This window comes from Suricata suricatta, chromosome 2, assembly GCF_006229205.1.
Source record: "Suricata suricatta isolate VVHF042 chromosome 2, meerkat_22Aug2017_6uvM2_HiC, whole genome shotgun sequence".
In the NCBI taxonomy this organism is placed as follows: domain Eukaryota; kingdom Metazoa; phylum Chordata; class Mammalia; order Carnivora; family Herpestidae; genus Suricata; species Suricata suricatta.
Window position 1 is genome coordinate 20,910,475 of NC_043701.1, and position 19,535 is coordinate 20,930,009.

The following is a 19,535-nucleotide window of genomic DNA, read 5'->3' on the forward strand; positions in this document are numbered from 1 at the left end:
GTACACTCAGCTGGGGTTTTGAAATAATTTGATGAAGACACAACTTACAAGGAAGTAGGCAGGGTTGGGGAACTTAAGAGGAATACTGAAGCACCTAATGACTGGCAAGAGTGGAAACACAGGGCTGAAGAGACAGGGATGCATGGGGTTCTCCGGTGGCTCAGTCAGTTAAGCATCCGACTCTTAATCTCAGCTCAGGTCTTGATCTCAGGGTCGTGAGTTCATGCCCCACATTGGGCTCCATGCTGGATGTGGAGCCTACTTAAGAGAGAGAGAGAGAGAGAGAGAGAGACAGACAGACATACACACACACACAAGTGTAGCAAGTCAGTGTTCTAGGAGTCCAGAAGGAATTTGATTCTGTGAAGGGACATGGCTGCTGCCAGACCATGATGCTAAAGCAGGTAGGAAAGAAGAAGAAATACCTCAACCCCTTTCTCCCACTACCCTCTGATACCTGCCGATGCCACCCATTGGCCAAACCCAACAGTGAGCCGGTGCACAGTGGAGTCCAGATCCTATCATCACAGTAACAGCTTCATGGGGCACAGAGCAGGGTCAAGAATGATAGGGGGCTGTTGTGGACTGACTAGTGGCCCCTTCAAAAAATATGTTCACATGCTGATCCCCAGAACCTGAGAATATTAAATGGCATAAGATGTGATTAAATTTAGGATCCTGAGGGGCACCTGGGTGGCTCAGTCAGTTAAGCATCCAACTTCGGCTCAGGTCACAATCTCACTATTTATGAGTTTGATCCCCATGTCAGCTCTGTGCTGACAGCTCAGAGCCTAAAGCCTGCTTCAGATTGTGTGTTCTCTCTCTCTCTGCCCCTCCTTTGCTCATGTTCTCTCTCTCTCTCTCTCTCTCTCTCTCTCTCAAAAATAAATAAAACATTTTTTAAAATTTAAAAATTTATGATCCTAAGAGGAAGAACTTATCCTAGAATGCTTGGGTGGGCCCTAAATGCAATCATGGATAATCTAATAAAAGAGAAGTAGTAGGAGTTTTGAGAAAGAAGAGGAGGTAACAATGTGACCACAAGATCAGAAATTGGAGTGATATGACCACAAGCCAAGGAAAGTCTGGGGACATCAGAAGCTGGAGGAAGTGAGGGACAGGCTCTACCCTGGAGCGTAGGGAGGGAGCCTGGCCAAAACCTTGGTTTTTGTCTTCCTAGCCTCCAGAACTATGAGAAAATAAAATTCTGTTGCTTTAAGCCATTCAGTTGGTGGTAATTTGTTATGGCATTCACAGTGGTAGAGCCCCTCCCTAAGGAGCATGATAAAAACCTCAAGAAAAGGGAAGGCAACCTAGCTATGTGCACATATGTGACCTTCCTCATGACTGGAATACAGACCACCCAATTAGACTGTATGTCTGTATGTTACCATGTATGGGAGACAAAGAAGTAGAAATTGTATAAAAGGCTACATCTCACTGTGCTTGGGGCTCAGCCTTTCTGGTACAAACCCACTGAGCCCATACTGGCACAAATAGAGTTGCTTCCTGGAAAGGAAAGCCTCTGTGTCACGACTTTCTGTGCAGACGTTGGTCCCATTACATTTCTTGGAGTTTGCATCCAGGAGGTACACATGGTATTTTACCTCCCTTGCTGCCGGGGTACAAACCTTGGGGCACTGGGAGAGGGGTACCTTACCTGGCACCAGAGGACTGCTTGATCTGCAGGAGTGTAGCCCCTCCTGGTACACTGAGGACCCCAGATGCACAAAGGAACCAGGTAAGGCCCAGGAACAGGGAGTGCTGCCCATCAGACTGGTTAGAACTGGGGTTCATTTCGGTAGACCTCCCCCTTAAGAGTCAGAAGGGGAGCCTGATCACTCCGGGAGTTGCCTGAGTGGTTCCACAAGGAACAAAACCACAACTCCAAGGTGCTGGGCCCGGCCAGAGGTGGGTGGAGGTGGGGTGGGTTGGAGTTACCATGTAACTGTGTGTGAAAGATGGACAGGGGAAAGGTTCCAACCTGACCAAGGGGCCAAAACAAGTGTTGAGTTCCAATCCAAGGTTCCGTGGCAACCTCATATGGCTTAAGGTGGCTTGAGATTTCCTCAGGAGTCTGATTCAGGTCAGGGAAGGATACTGAACCTGCCAATGCTAAGAGGTACCTGAAATATCTCCAAGAGGAAAGCAGCCAAAAACGGATGAAGCAAGTGTATGTCTTTGCCAAATTAACCCCTCCTTTCCCTTTTTTTCCTCTCTTGTGCATGAAGGTTGTCTGTTAGGGGGAGAAATGGGTGGAAAGCAGAGTAAACTGACTCCCCAAAAGTGTATCTTGAGGAATTTCAAAAAGGGATAGTCAAGAGATTATTGTGTGAAATTAACTCCTGAAAAGCTCTGGACAATCTGTGAAACTGATTGGCCATCGTTTGGGGTGGGCTGGCCCCCACTGAGGGGCTCACTTGTTAAGGAACTGTTGGCTTGAGTGTTCAAGATCATAGTGGGGAACCAGGCCACCCTGACCAATTTCTTTACATTGACTGTTGGCAAGACCTGGTCTTATCCTGGCCATCTTGGCTAAAAGTCTGTACTGAAGAGAACTGTAAAGTTATGATGGCTCATATCACAGCTTCCTCCAAATGTCAGCCAAAAACTGAAAAACCCATACTGTTGAGAGAGCCTGAGGAAAGCCTACTGCCACATGTCCCAGTGTATCTCTCACTGCCACCTGGGCCTCCAGCCCCATGGGCTGCAGAAACCCCAGCAGAACCTGCCCCTGGTCTCAAGGCCTTTGCCCCCTCTAATACCACCAACCTCTCCAGATGTGACCAGCTCACCTGGACCACCAGTCCTAATGCCTAGATTAGGCAACTAGAAGATCAGGCCAGTGGAGACCATCCCTCTCTGAGGCAACACCAGGAAGCCCTATGGATGGCACTGAGGGAAACTAGGGGAGCTGTCTATTATGATCAGGAAGGCCAGATCCCAGCAGGCCAGTGTGTTTTTGTGTACCAACCTTTTACCACTATGAACTTCCCAAATTGGAAGCACCATACTCCCTCCGATTCTGAGAAGCCCCAGGCTATGATTGAACTAATCATAATGGAGTCTATAATCCTAACCCATAAACTTGATGGACTGCCACCAACTCCTCCTGACCTCACCCCTTGATATGGAGGAGCGTCGCTGAATTACCCAGGTGGCCCTAAAATGGTTAGAGGAGAAAGCCTCAGCTGGGACACTAGACACCCAGGCTTATGCTTCGGCTCACTTCCCTAGGGAAGACCTCAAATGGGACCCAAATGGCTTAAGTGTAGATGGATGACTCGCAAAGACTGAACGGTATTAAGAAGCCCTTCTAAATGGTATGAAGAAAGGAGGAAAAGGGCCATAAATAGGAGCAAGACATCAGAAGTACTCCAGGGACCCAAGGATAGCCAAGACAGTTTTATGAGACTATGTGAGGCATTTTGTCTCTACACCCCTTTTGATCCAGAAGCCCCTGTTAACCAGTGGATGGTCAATGTGGCTTTCATAGGTCGGGCCCAAGGGTACATCCAATACAAGCTGCAAAACCTAGAAGGTTTGACCAGCATGAATGCCACCCTGTTGCTGGAAGTAGCAACTAAGGTGTTTGTCAACTGTGACCAGGCAGTTTGGAGGGAAGAATGCCGGAAGATGCAGAAAAAGGAAGATTTGTTTGCTGCTACCTTGGTGGAACAGTGGGAACACTCCTAGAAAGATAATTCTCAGCAGGGCCCCAAGTAGAAAGAAAGAGGCCTTGTGGCCCAAGGCTGATAACAACCAGCATCATGACCAACTGGGGCCCCCAAAGATGATTTTTGTGGGGCTAAGCACCATGGAAGACTATGAGGAGGACTAGGACAGACCAGGCTCTATTTTGTTAGATGCCACCCCCCCCCCGCAAGAGCCTGTGCTCCAAATGAATGTGGGGGGGGCCAACCCATCGACTTCATGGTGAATGAATACTGGCATGGAATACTCGGTGGTGACCAAATTAGTGGGCCTCCTTTCACAGAGATAAGCCACCATTGTGGCGGCCACAGGCAATTGGACACACAGTTCCTTCCTGCTACCTCGGTGATGCAGTTTACGCAGCCATGAAGTCATCTGTGAATTCCTATATGCCCTGGTTGCCCTGTGGCTCTAATGGGCCATGACCTATTGGAAAAGCTTCGGACCCAGATAACTTTCAAGTCTCAGGGACAAGCTGCCCTGACCCTACGGAAACCAGAAGCAAAGATTATGACTTATGACTCTCCAAGGAGAAGAGTAGAGCCTCTACAGCCTCATGGAGGAGCCATAACAGGGACCTGAGCTGCCTTTTGGAGTACTGGGGGTGTGGGCTGAGGAGAACCCACCAGGACTGGCCCAAAACATACCTCCAGTAATTGTAGAACTAAAACCAGAGAGAGAGAGAGAGCCTATTCACCAAAAACAATACTTCATTCCTTATAAAGCACAAATGAGGATAGAGAAGCACCTACCAAGACTTCTAAAATGTGGGATCCTTCGACCCTGTCAGTCATCTTGGAACACGCCCTTTGTACCTGTCCAGAAGCCAGTCACCAATGACTATCACCAGTTTAAGACCTGCATGCAATAAACCATGCTGCTGTACCCTGCATCTGGTTGTCCCAAACTTATCCCCACCAAAGCTGCCTTCTTTACATGCCTAGACCTCAAAAACGCCTTCTTCTGCTTCTTTCTGGCCTCCAGAGCCAATCAATCTTTGTCTTTCAGTGGGAGAATCTTGAAAATGTTCACAAGGGCCAGTTGACTTGGACCAGGTTGCCTCAGGGGTTCAAAAACTCCACAGATATTTTTGGCACTGCCTTAGTTTCAACCTAAGAGCCTTCCCAGCAGCTCAACATAGCTGTGTCTTGCTTTAGCAGATAGATGATGTACTGCTGGCTGGAAGGTCTTGGAAGTATTGCACGGAAGGAACTTGGCAGCTCCTTGCCCTTCTATGGGAGACTGGCTATAAGGTCTCAAGGAAAAAGGCCCAAATATGTCAAAAGAAATTCAAGTACCTTGGCTTTCACCTCTCCCAGGGGCAGCACCAACTCAACCCAGAAAGGAAGCAGGCCATTTGTTTGATCCTAGTCCCATCGACCTGAGGTCAGGTTCAGGAATTTCTCAGAGTCACAGGTTTCTGTCAAATCTGGATACCTAACTTTTCAGTCCTGGTGAAATCCCTCTATGAAGCTACAAAGGACAGAGGGCAGGAGCCCCTGATGTGGGAATGAGTACTACAGAAGGCCTTTGAGAAACGAAAGCAAGCCCTCACTAATATGCCTGGTTTGGGGCTCCCAGATATGACCAAGCCTTTCTTCCTGTATGTTCATGAGTGCACTGGTAAGTAGTAGGAGCCCTAACCCAGATGTTGGGGCCATGGCATCACCCAGGCAGCTTGATTCTGTTGCATATCTCTCCAAGCAGCTTGACTCTGTTGCCCGAGGCTGTCTACCCTACCTATGAGCACTTGCAGCCACAGCCCTCTGAGTGTCTGAGGCTGACAAGTTAACTGTGGGACAAGAATTGACAGTCTGAGAACATTTAGTATTGACATTAATGGAATGCACAAGCCAATACGGGCTAACCAAGGCCAGGATGGTCAGATATCAGGGAATGCCATTTGAGAACATGCACATTGACCTGGAAGTAGGCAGGACCCTAAACCCTGCAACCCTACTGCCTGTCGGACCAGGCCAGCCAGATCAGGACTGCATTGAAGTCATGGATGAGGTGTTCTACAGCTGACTGGGCTTAAAGGACTGGCCCCTCAAGGACCCAAGGCTGAATATTTCACTGATGATAGCAGTTTTGTGAAAGAGGGAGAGTGCCTTGCAGGTTATTCCATGGTCACCATAATTCTTTCATTGAGGCCAGACCCCTGTTAAAGGAGACTTCGGCACAGAAGGCAGAGATCATTGTGCTAACTTGAGCCCTCAACTGGCAGCAGAGATAAGTGTTCATATATGCACAGACTCTAAGTATGCCTTTATCTCCTTCCATGTACGTAGGGCTTTATATAAAGAGAAGGGTCTAATAAACTCAGGAGGAAAAGACAAAAGGTATGGTAAGGAAATCCTTGACCTCTTAGATCTTGTGTGGGCCCCTAAGAGAGTGGGAGTCATGCATTGTCAGGTACATGAAAGGAGGACACCACAGCTGCACAGAGAAACCATAAGGCAGACTGAGAAGCAAAGCTTGCATCCTCCAAAGGAATAGCAGAATCAGCGGTTTTAACCAACACACTGTTCCCTAGTCCACAGGCAGAAGGGGACCCTAATTACACCATGAGTACCTGGTTTAAGACTGAAAATGGAAGCTACCTCCCAGGCAGATGATAGAAAGTTGAAGATGGCCAAGTAGCAGTTGCTGAGGTCCTGGCTCAGCTTTTGTCAAGCAATTCCAGCAGGAAACCCACATTGGCCAGACAGCTCTTGAGAGTATGTTGAGCCGATATTTCTACATTCCTTGATTCTCCAGCCTAGGCTGTGCAGTATGCAAGCAATGTGAAACATGTGCCTGGAATAACCCACGTCAGGAACCGAAGGCTGGCCCTGTGGTACAGAGTGTTGGGGGAGTCCCAGTTGGAAATATGATGGTGGACTTATCTGAGCTTCCCCGGGTCCGAGGCTGTGAATATATGTTGATCTTTGGGTGCACTTTCTCAGGCTGGTGGAAGCCTATCCCTGCTCACACAGAAAAGGCACCTGAAGTGGCCCAACTTCTTCTAAAAGAAATCTTCCTCAATTTGGGATCCCTATCACTATGGGATCAGATAACTGGCCAGCATTTGTGGCTGAGGTGGTGCAGCCGGTGGCAAAGGAGTTAAAGATCACCTGGAAAGAGGAGGCAAGGTGGTGGAGAAATAGGAAATTCCGTACTTCCCACCTGCATCTGCCAAACAAAGAAAGGCTGAAGCCAAAGAACACTGAACTGCAAGAGTCTGGGAGGAAAAGAGAGAGTCCACTAAGGAGACAGCCTCAGAATGCTACCTCAAGAAACAAGCTGAAGTACATATGGTGGAAAGAGTCCCAAATAACACTACAAGTAGGGAGATAAAATAATGAAAGGCACAACAAGAGAGAGCAACGGACACCATTAAAAGAACACTTCCTCAATAAACAGGCTGTGGACAGTCAATGAGCCTCCTTTAATATACCAGAACTCACAGGTACAGAGCTTATAACAAGCTTTCGAAACTTATAAGAGATAGAAAGCTAGCGAAAATGATGAAATGGAAGAACTCTCCTCTAAAGAAATTCCAGGAAGAAATGACAGCTAAAGAATGGCTCAAAATCGATATAAGCAACATAACTGACCAAGAATTTAGAACTATAGTCATAAAATTAATCACGGGCTTGAAAAAGGCATGGAAGACACCAGAGAAGCTATTGCTACAAAGATTATGGACATTAAAAATAGTTGTGATGAATAAAAAAATGCCATAAGTGAGGTGCATAGTAAAATGGTGGTGGCCACTGGCCACTGCACAGATTGAAGAGACAGAGAGGAGAATAGGTGAATTAGAAGACACAATTATAGAAAAAGAGGAAGCTGAGAAAAAGAGAGATAAATTGATCCTGAAGCACGAAAGGAGATTTCACGAACTGAGTGATGCAATCAAATGGGACAATATCCATGCCATAGGAATTCCATAAGAAAAAGAGAGAGAGAAAGGGCCTGAAGGGGTACTTGAAAAAATTATAGCTGAGAATTTCCCCAATCTGGGGAAGGAAACAGACATTGAAATCCAAGAGGCACAGAGAACTCACCTCAGATGTAACTTGAATCGACCTTCAGCAGGACATATCATAGTGAAACTGGCAAAATATAAGGATAAAGAGAGAATTCTGCACACAGCTAGGGATATAAGGGCACTAACATACAAAGGGACACCTATCAGAGTAGTTGCAGACCTATCTACTGAAACTTGGCAGGCCAGAAAGAATGGCAGGAAATCTTCAATGTGATCAACAGGAAAAATATGCAGCCAAGAATCCTCTATCCAGCAAGCTTGTCATTCAGAATAGAAGAAGAGATAAAGGTTTTCCCAAACAAACAAAAATTGAAAGAATTCATCACCACTAAAACAGCCTTATAAGAAATCCTAAGGAGGATTCTATGAGGGAAATATTGCAAGAAACACAATGTGCCAGAGACACCACTACAAATATGAATCCCACGGAAAACACAATGACTCTAAACCCATATTTTTCAATAATAACACTGAATGTAAATGGACTGAATGCTCCAATCAAAAGATATAGGGTATCAGAATGGATTAAAAAACAAGATCCATCTATTTACTGTCTATAAGAGACTCATTATAGACCTGAGGACACCTTCAGATTCAAATTAAGGGGATGGAGAAATATCTATCATGCTACTGGAAGTCAAAAGAAAGCTGGAGTAGCCATACTTCTATCAGACAAACTGGATTTTAAAGTAAAGGCAGTAACAAGAGATGGAGAAGGGCATTATATAATAATTACAGGGCTTATCCATCAGGAAGAGCTAACTATTATAAATGTCTACACACTGAATTCGGGAGCACACCAATGCATAAAACAATCACAAACAGAAACAATCATATTGATAAGAATGTGCAAATAGCAGGGGACTTTAATACTCCACTTACAGCAATGGATAGATCAACTAGACAGAAAAATCATTAAAGAAACAGTGGACCTGAATGACACCTTGGACCAGATAGATTTGACAAATATATTTAGAACTCTACATCCTGAGGCTATGGAATCCACTTTCTTCTCGAGTATGCATGGCACATTCTCCAAGATAGATCACATACTTGGTCATAAAGCATCCCTCCATAAATATAAAAGAATTGAGATCATATCATGCACACTTTCAGATCACAGTACTATGAAACTTAAAATCAATCACAGGAAAAAGTCTGGAAAACCTCCAAAAACATGGAGGTTAAAGAACCTCTACTAAAAAATGAATGGGCCAATCAGGCAGTTAGAGAAGAAATTTTTAAATATATGGAAACAAACAAAAATGAAATATAACAATCCAAACAAACTCTTTGGATGCAGCAAAAGCATCCTAAGAGGAAAGTACATTGCACTCTAGGCCTAATTCAAGAAATTAGAAAAAGCGCCTATACAAAATCTAACAGCACACCTAAAGGAACAAGAAGCAGAGCAGCAAGAGGATCCCAAACCAAGCAGAAGAAGAGTAATAATAAAGATCAGGGCAGAAAGAAATAATATAGAATAAAAAAAAAACAGTTGAACAGATCAATGAAACCAAGAGTTGGTTTTTTGAAAAAATAAAATTGATAAACCTCTAGTTAGGCTTCTCAAAAAGAAAAGAGAGAGCACCCAAATTGACAAAATCACGAATGAGAATGGAATTATTACAATCCCTCAAATACAAGTAATTATCAGGGAATACTATGAAAAATTATATGCCAACAAACTAGACAACCTAGAAGAAATGGACAAATTCCAACACACACACACACACTACCAAAATTCAAACAGGAAGAGATAGAAAATCCAAACAGACCCATAACCCGTGAAGAAATTGAATCGTTTATCAAAAATCTCCCAACGAATAAGAGCCCTGGGCCCGATGTTTCCCTAGAGAATTCTGCCAGACATTTAAATCAGAGTTAATACCCATTCTTCTCAAGCTATTCCGAAAAAACAGAAATGGAAGGAAAACTTCCGGACTCATTCTACAAAGCCATCATCACTTTGATTCTCAAACCAAACAGAGACCCAGCCAAAAAAAAAAAAAAACTACAGGCCAATATCCTTGATGAATGCAGAAGCAAAAATACTCAACAAGATACATGCAAGTTGAATTCAACAGCATATAAAGAGAATTATCCACCATGATCAAGTGGGATTTATCCCTGGGTTACAGGGCTGGTTCATTATCTACAAATCAATCAAGGTGATACATTAACAAAAGAAAAGATAAAAACCATATGATCCTGTCAATAGATGCAGAAAAAGCATTTGATAAAATATAGCATCCTTTCTCAATAAAGACCCTCATGAAAGTCAAGATAGAAGGAACTTAATTAAACATCATAAAAGCCATTTATGAGAAGCCCACAGCTATTATTCTCCTCAATGGGGAAAAACTGAGAGCTTTCCCCCTGAGATCATGAACACGACAGGGATGTCCACTCTCACCACTGTTGTTTAACATAGTGCTGGAAGTCCTAGCATCAGCAATCAGACAACAAAAGAAAATAAAAGGCATCAGAACTGGCAAAGATGAAGTCCAACTTTCACTTTTCACAGATGACATGATTCTCTACATGGAAAAGCTGACAGACTCCATCAGATCCATGAATTCAGCAAAGTTGCAGGGTACAAAATCAATGTACAGAAATTAGTTTCATTTTTATACACCAGTAATGAAGCCACAGAAAGAGAAATCAAGAAACTGATCCCATTCACAGTTGCACCATAAAATACCCAAGAATAAACCTAACCAAAGATGGAAAATATCTGTGTGATGAAAACTATAGAATGCTAATGAAGGAAATTGAAGAAGACACCAAGAAATGGAAAAACACTCCATGCTCATGGATCAGAAGAATAAATATTGTTAAAATGTCAATACTACCCAAAGCAATTTACAGATTCAATGCAATTTCAATCAAAATTGCACCAGCATTCTTTTCAAAGCCAGAAGAAACAATCCTAAAATTCATATGGAACCACAAAAGATCCTGAATAGCCAAAGTAATATTGAAGAAGAAAACCAAAACAGGAGGCATCACAACCTCAGACTTTAGCCTCTACTACAAAGCTATAACCATCAAGACAGTATGGTACTGGCACAAAAACAGACACATAGACCAATGAAATAGAATAGATAGAGAACTCAGAATTGGACCCACAAATGTAATCTTTGACACAGCAGGAAAGAGTATTCAATGGAAAAAAGACGGCCTCTTTAACAGATGGTGCTGGGAGAACTGGACAGCAACATGCAAAAGAATGAAACTAGATCACTTTCTTACATCATACACAAAAATAAACTCAAAATGGATGAAGGACCTGAATGTGAGACAGGAAACTATCAAAACCCTAGAGGAGAAAGCAGAAACAACCTCGACCTCAACCACAGCAATTTCTTACTTGACATCCCCAAAGGCAAGGGAATCAAGAGCAAATATGAACTATTGAGACCTCATCAAGATAAAAAGCTTCTGCACAGCAAAGGAAACAATCAATAAAACTAATAGGCAGCCTACAGAATGGGAAAAGATAATTGCAAATGACATATTGGATAAAGGGCTAGTATCCAAAATCTATAAGGAACTCACCAAACCCCACACCCAAAAAACAAACAATCCAGTGAAGAAATGGGCAGAAGACATGAGTAGACATTTCTCCAAAGAGGACATCCAGATGGCCAACAGACACATGAAATGATACTCAGCATCACTCATCATCAGGGAAATACAAATCAAAACCACACTGAGATACCACTTCACACTGGTCAGAGTGGCTAAAATGAACAAATCAGGAGACTATAGATGCTGGTGAGGGTGTGGAGAAATGGGGACCCTCCTGCACTGTTGGTAGGAATGTAAACTGGTATAGCCGCTCTGGAAAACTGTGGAGGTTCCTCAGCAAATTAATAGAACTCCCCTATGCCCCAGCAATAGCACTGCTAGGAATTCACCCAAGGGATACAGGACTGCTGATGCACAGGGGCACATGTACCTTAATGTTCATAGCAGTACTTTCAACAATAGCTAAATCATGGAAAGAGCCTAAATGTCCATCAACTGATGAATGGATCAAGAAGATGTGGTTTGTATATACAATGGAACACTACATGGCTATGAGAAAGAATGAAATATGGCCATTTGTAGCAAGGTGGATGGAACTCGAGGGTGTTATGCTAAGTGAAATAAGTCAGGCAGAGAAGGACAGATACCATATGTTTTCACTCATAAGTGAAACAGGAGAAACTTAACAGGATCATAGGGAAGGGGAAATGGAAAAAGTAGTTGGGGAGAGGGAGGGAAGCAAACCATGAGAGACTCGAGTACTGAGATATAACTGAGGGCTGATGGGGGTGAGAGAGAGGGGAAGTGGGGTGATGAGCATGGAGGAGGACACTTGTTGGGATGAGCACTGGGTGTTGGAAACCACCATGACAATAAATTATAACAAAAAATAAATAAAATAACAATAAAAAAGTTCACCTGGAAGCTACACACAGCATATGGACCTCAAAGCTCCAGGAAGGTGGAACTAAGGAACCAAACCCTGAAGCTGCAATTAAGTAAACTGTGCCAGGAAACCCACCTACACTTGAACCAGGTGTTGCCAATTGCCTTGGTAAGAATCAAGTGTAGCCCCACTAAGCAGATGGAGTTCTCTCCTTATGAAATCTTTTATGGACACCCTCCCCCAATCATCAAGGGCATAAGTGGAGATCTAAAGGAGATAGACAATGTAACCCTAAGGCAACAGATGTGGGTCCTTGGCTCTACCCTAACCATCTTACACTTCTGGGTTAGGGAGTTGATTACCTGTGAGTCTGAACACAGGCGCTCACCCTTAAACCAGGAGATGTATGAGTGAAGGAATGGAATGCCCAACCCCTAAAATCCCTCTGAAGATGCCCATTCACTGTCATTTTGTTACCCCTACTGCAATAAAGGTGGCCGAGGTAGGACCCTGGATTCACTACAGCAGAATGAAGCCAGCATTTTGAAACTGGGAGTGCATTCCTGATCCATCAACACCATGCACGCTGACCATACAGAAGAAACAATCTGCAACTCCAGAGGCTCTAGAAGACTGTAGCCCTGCTTTAGTTACTACGGAAGCTTACTAATCTATGCATGGCAGAAGCTTGAGGAATCGATGGTCCAGTGGAACAAATAGACTGTCCTGATTGTCTATATCTGTTTCCTTACTGTGTGTGATGCACCGTCACTGCTTATTTCTCGCTGATATTGTGATTCTTGCTCTACCTTTTGCCATAGGATTGGCAGAGACCACCTCAGCCAGTTGAGAGTGAGAGGTTTCTGTTAGCACTCACCTTCCTTTTGTGGACAGGATGCTTGCTTGGTATTGGTTGCTTCTAATCTGGACCTCTTTGGTAGACCTAGGTTCCTCATCATGTGACCCATATATTCACATAACCAGATCAGGCCAGGGAGTCACTTGGACCTTACTATACCATACCCACTTCTCATGCCAGGGAGAAGTCCTGGGGACCTGCAGACACAATAAGACCACCTATTCTGTCTGCCAACAGGGGAGTCAATATACTTGTTTTGACCTGCAGTACTCCTTAACTGAGGAAGGTTGGAGGTCCGACATTCCCAGGATTGGGTTGTGGGGGGGGGGGGATGTAATCAGCCAAACCCAGGTTACTAATCTCCACCTGCCAGTTATCAGTACTTTTTAATTTTTTTTAATGTTTATTTTTGAGATAGAGACACAGAGTACCAGTGGGGGAGGGGCAGGGAGAGAGGGAGACACAATCTGAAGCAGGCTCCAGGCTCCGAGCTATCTGTGCAGAGTCTGACATGGGGCCTGAACCCACCAACTATGAGATCATGACCTGAGCTGCAGTCAGATGCTTAACTACCTGAACCACCCAGGTGCCCCTGGTATTGGTACTTTTTGACATGTATACAGCTGTTAACAAAAACCCTTTTTGGGTTTAAAATTGTGGAGGTCTACCATGGGAACAAGAATACAGGCTCAATGACAAGTATATGTGTTAACAGGCCTCACCCCAATCCATGTGTTCGGTGACCGCTGGGCTTACTGCCTCTATTGGAGCTGTATCTCGTGGGCCACTTGGAAAGGTAAAGATAAGGTGGCACTCCTCCAAAAGGGGGCTGCAACATCCAGTTGTAAATTGGGAGTCCATAACCCCATTAATTTTACTATCTTAAAAAAACTTTGTTAATATATATTTTTATTTTTGAGAGAGAGTAGGGGAGGAGTAGAGAGAGAGGTAGACATAGAATCTGAGGCAGGCTCCAGGCTCTGAGCTGTCAACACAGAGCTCGATGTGAAGCTTGAACCCACAAGCTGTGAGATCATGACCTGAGCCATAATCAGACACTTAACTGACTGAGCCACCCAGGCGCCCTTAATTTTACTGTCTTTAATCCAAGAGATCCAAAATGGGAAAATGACCTCAGGATTGGTATATATCTCTACATAGAGATATATATAGATATATATGGGCAAGCTCCTGCCTCTGGAACCGTGTGGTACTTCAAGAGAGCTGCTGTCTCACTCCCAAGTCTCAACTCATGAAGTCTTTCATTCTTTTTATGAGGAAATTGGAAGTAGCCCTCCCCGCATCCCCACCACAACAAGAAACCTGTTCCTTGCTTTAGCAGAAACTATAGCCCAGACTAAAGATCTCTTCTTGCTATGTATGCAGGGGAACCAACATGGAGGATCGATGGCCATGGGGGGCTAGAGAATTAGATATCTGTAAACCCTATAATGGAACAGAATACCCCAGTCCTACCTCTCGGGTTTGGCTCCTTGAAACCTCCATTATTGGGAAGAACTGACTTGCCCAGTGGGGAAGAAAGTTTATCATCCCTTTTGGAAGCTTAACATGCCTAGGCCAAAGATTTTAAAACTCGACCACCTGGGAAACCCAATGATGGGGGTCCCCAGATCCCCACGCCTTGTCTAACTTCTCTCATCTCTGAGAGGTGTGGGACAATGTTGATGCAGCCATTGAATGGCAGGCCCTAGGGAACTATACTGGATACATGGAAGGACAGCCTACACAGTACTTCCCCCACGCTGCTCAGGGTCATGTGTGCTGGGAACTATCCGTCCATCTTTCTTCCTGATCCCACTTGCCAGGGGGGAACATTTGGGAGTCCAAGTGTATGGGGATGGGGAGACTCCAAGGAATCAACATGCCCTACAGATTGGCAATTGGAAAGATAACAAATGGCCTCCAGAGCATATAATCCAATATATGGCACTGCCATCTGGGCAAAGGATGGGTCCTGAGGCTACCGCACTCCCATTTACATGCTAAACCATATGATCAGACTACAAGCAGTGGTAGAAATTATAACCAATGAAACTGCCAGAGCTCTTAACTTACTAGCCAAGCAGCAAACCCAAATGAGCAATGCTGTCTATCAAAATCGTGTGGCCTTAGATTACTTGGTTACTTCTGAGGGAGGAGTTTGTGGGAAGTTTAACCTGAGCAACTGCTGCCTATTGATAGGTGATGAAAGAAAAGTCATTAAAGTGATCACAGATCGAATGAGAAAGGTTGCTCATTTCCCAGTCCAGACCTGGAAAGTTTGGGACTCCAGTGAGTTACTTCAAGAATGGTTTTCAACTCTTGGGAGATTCAAAACCCTTATGAGAATTATCCTGTTGATTTTGGGAGCTTGCTTAATCCTACCTTGCCTATCTTCCCTGGTTATACAGTCTGTCTCCAGCCTCAATTGAGGCAGTGGTTGAAAGGAAAATGGCCACATATGTGATGATGTTATGGAAATATAAACCTCTAAACCAAGATGATGCTTCTTGACCCAAAATGGGGCTGAGCATCAAAGAGTGGAATGTAGTAGAGTCCCCTCCCTAAGGAATGTGATGGAAACCTCAAGACAAGGGAAGGCAACCTAGCTATGTGTGTATGTGACCTTCCTCACGACTCTGTAACATAGACCACTCAATCAGATTGTATGTCTGTATGTTACTATGTATGGGAGACAAAGAAGCAGAAATTGTTTAAAAGGCTACATCCTATTTCATTCAGGGCTCATTAGGGTATGAACCCACTGAGCCTATGCAGGCATCAATAACGTTACTCCCTGGAAAGAAAAGCCTTGGTGTCACGCTCTCTGTGGGAACGCCATTACAACAGGTGATTAATATAGGGGCCAAATGGAGAATAACCAGCACAAAATCTATTACTCCTAAATGCTGTGTTGACCACAATGATATCCCTGGAAATTATTTTGCCTACCTTTCTGTATCCCCTTTGGTACTAATTTTTGGACCTCTCACGTAATTTAAATTGAATGCTCTGAAGTTATTGTTACTTTTGCATACAAACATATTTTCATCCTAACCAGATTATAACATTCTTTGGAACAAAAACCTTGTCATGTACATCTTTGTATCCCGTGAAAATCCTAGCACAGTACTTTGAGCAGAGTAGACATTTTGTAATTGGTAAATGAAAAAGAAAGCTTCCATTTGTCCATCTGTAAATGGAAAATAAAAATTTCCACTGACTTGCCTTTCAGAGATAATAATGGCAGTGTTTCCCAGAAACAATTTCTGCACCTGCAACAGAATGATATATCTGAAACACCCATTCCTGCTGGAGCAATTCCTCAGAAAAAAATTGCATCTAGTTTTAGCATGCCCTCCATTCTATGTGGAGCTGAAACTTACGCAGTTTCAACCTAAGGAGGAAAAGACAGGAGATAATTAAGAAAATATAAGAGCTCAGTATTGGTGTTTTCTCAGGAACTTTGGTTCATCCAATAGATATTTATCAAAGGACTATTATGTTAAAGTACAGTCTGTAAATGCTGGGAAAACACACACACACACACACACACACACACACACACACACAGAATAAGGCATGATCCCAAGTGAGTAATTGTCACACAGTTTGATGAATGTTTTTTATAAGAAGAAAATGCTATGGAACCAGAAAGAAGGGAATGATTAACTCTATTGATGGGAATTTCACAAAAAAAAGTCAATTCAAGCTGGTCTTTTAGGACTTCATCAGGCCGAGGCAATGTCAAGAGCATTTGAGGACCAAGAGAAATAACTTTGCCTGAGCTGTTGCCAGGCAAACCACACCCTCAGCTCAGCCCTATTGTATTCACAAAGACCTATTTTTATTCATTATCCACAGCTACTTTTTAAGAAAGGAAGAGAATGCTGAGTACTTCCCTATTTTGCATGTAGGTACTTTGTATGTCAAGGAAAGATTATCCACAGGGAAAGCAGAGGTTAACTTGTAACAGGTCCAATAATGACTAATCCAAATAGCCATCCAACAAACTAATGAACTCTCTTACTTTTCCTCAGCTTCTACTTCATCTCTGAAAACCGAGGCAGGCCATCCACTGAAAGTGCGGGGTACCAGCCCAGAAGAGCTCAGAAGAAAGCAGGCAAGGAATGGGAGCACCCCCTGGTCTCATTGCCCAGCACGAGGAGGCACTTCTTTCAATGGCTTTTCCCTCCCCTGGGGTGACCTTCACATGACTTTTTGAGGAGTAGAGGAGTCTGGGGCACCACCTGATTTCTCTCCCAGGCCAGTCCTGCCAAGCCCAGACCAGAGCTGGCATCTTCCAAGTAGGACGAAACTCAGGAAAATAGCCAGGAGGGAAAGACCAGTCTAAACCCACCAAGGGGCAGAGGGTTTCTCATCTTCAGCCTGTAGTTCCTCCTAGAAAGTGGGGAAGTGGGGAAACCAGATTCCAACCTCAAAGTACACATCGCTTGTCTTTGTTTTCTCAGGAAGCCTCTACCTTCCAGACCTTGCCAAGAAGCTAGTGGCGTTTTCATGAAGCAGTAATAACAAGGACAGAGGTTCTAGCCTGCTGGAGCCTCCTGGCCGGTCACTCTTTCCACTGCGTTTGTTTTCATGCATCATTCCCTCACTTGCTTCTCAGATTCCTCAGGGCTTTGAAAAAGCCACAAATGCTCCATACAGTGACTCCACCCGGCCGGCTGGCAGACTTTGTTGACATGCACCCTGCCCTAAGCCCTGAGATTATGTAGGCCTAACAACTGACACCCAGCCATACACACCTACTAAGTAAGACAACTTCTAAAAAGCACCCCTCTTCTACCCCCTCTCCGTAAGCCTAGCTAGCAGAGGTGGGAATTTAGATTTAATACTACCCTAGGGACTGGTAAATCACACACCCCCATTTCATTCCAAATACATTCGTAAAGTATGTTGGGGAGTGGTACTTCTCTACCCTTTCTTCAAAATCTAAATGTAGCAACACAGGTGTTACCAACAAAGCACTAAAGTACTCACTGTGCTAATTCACTTATCAGTGTATCAGTGTGCTGTGCATATAGACAGACATGGAGCAGAGGTGCTCAGGGATATTTGTGTTTCAGTATCAACTGTAGCCTGTTTCAAGCTACACTGCAGAGCTACCCTTACCAGAATCCGAACATAAGGCTCAGATCACTTGTATTTTTATTTTTTAAGTTCATTTTATTTTTGAGAAAGATACATAGAACAAGGGTGGGGAGAGAAAGAAGGAGACAGAATCCCAAGCAGGGTCTATGCTGTCAGCACAGAGCCTGATGCAGGACTTGAACTCATGGACCATGAGATCATAACCTGAGCTGAAGTTAGATGCTTAACCAATTGAGCCATCCAGGTACCATCTTTTTCTTTTTTTAAAGCACATATGTGTATTTTTAAAAGGCTTGACAATGATGGTTACAATATAGGAGAGGGGCACCCTCTCTCTGCCCCTCTCCCTCCCCTGCTCTCCCTCTTTCTCTCTGAAAAAATAAAATTAAACATTAAAAAAAATTAAGAATATGAAAAAGAGAAATTTTCACATATCCCTAACAAGAGTAAGAATTAGTTTAGCCACTGTGGAGAGTAATCTAGAGAGCAATCTATTAACATTGAGAATGTACATATTCTTTTCTCTAGTAATTTCCATTCTAGATATTTTCTCTAGAATTCTCATACATGAACCCAAGGAGACATATGCAAGAACATTAATTACGTCATGATTTGAAATAGGAAAACCTAGACAAAACAAATATTCATCCACAGAATAGATCCTAGAATATTTATACAATGGGACTATATTGCAGTCCTGTGTAATATAATGTTGCTATATTATAAAGAATGGACTGGCTCTACTAGTATCACATGGATAAATCTCAAAAACGATGTTGGAAAAATGTTTCAGGAAAATATGTATACTATTTATCTACATATGTAAACACCCAAAACATATGCTGTGTAGTAAGAATATAAAAATATGATTAAAATATGTGGGAAGGAGTCCCACTGTCTTCAAGGCATTGGTTACATCTGGAGAAAGATAGGATGGAAGGGCTTCTTTTCTAACTAAATTTAAAAAAATGTTTTTTTTAATCTTAAGCAAATATGGCAAACTGGAATATAAATCCCACTGGTTACTCTGAGGTAAAAGTTTGTTTATGGGAATCATTCCAATAAATACAGATGGCACTGCTGAGTCCTCTTAATAATGTATGTACCTTGAGATTTTTTTTTTTTAAGATGTTTTTCATTCATGGACGAGTTGTTGCATAGATTCACACACAGTCTCCTACTCAGGTAAGTGACCTCCTGGATTTGTGAGCATCCTGGACAGTCAGAAGTGCAACAGCATGAAACTGGGGAATATCCACATGTGGATATGATTATTAAAATCTTACCTAGAGATTCCCAAACTCAGAAATTTAATGCAGTTTTCCATACCCCAGCCTCTGATAATACGGTGCATTAGTTCTGAGGTGAGGCACTGGAATCTACGTTTTCAGTAC

General features: G+C 43.4%; 1 long non-coding RNA gene across 1 annotated transcript in view; it reads left to right on the top strand.

Annotated features, from left to right (window-relative positions):
- The window catches only part of LOC115278802, a 45,161-nt gene extending 27,685 nt beyond the window's left edge, over nt 1–17,476 (top strand). The window contains exon 3 of the long non-coding RNA XR_003903099.1: nt 17,070–17,476. This is a non-coding gene — a long non-coding RNA (uncharacterized LOC115278802). The remainder of the gene's footprint in view (nt 1–17,069) is intronic.
- The last annotated feature ends 2,059 nt before the right edge of the window (nt 17,477–19,535 follow it).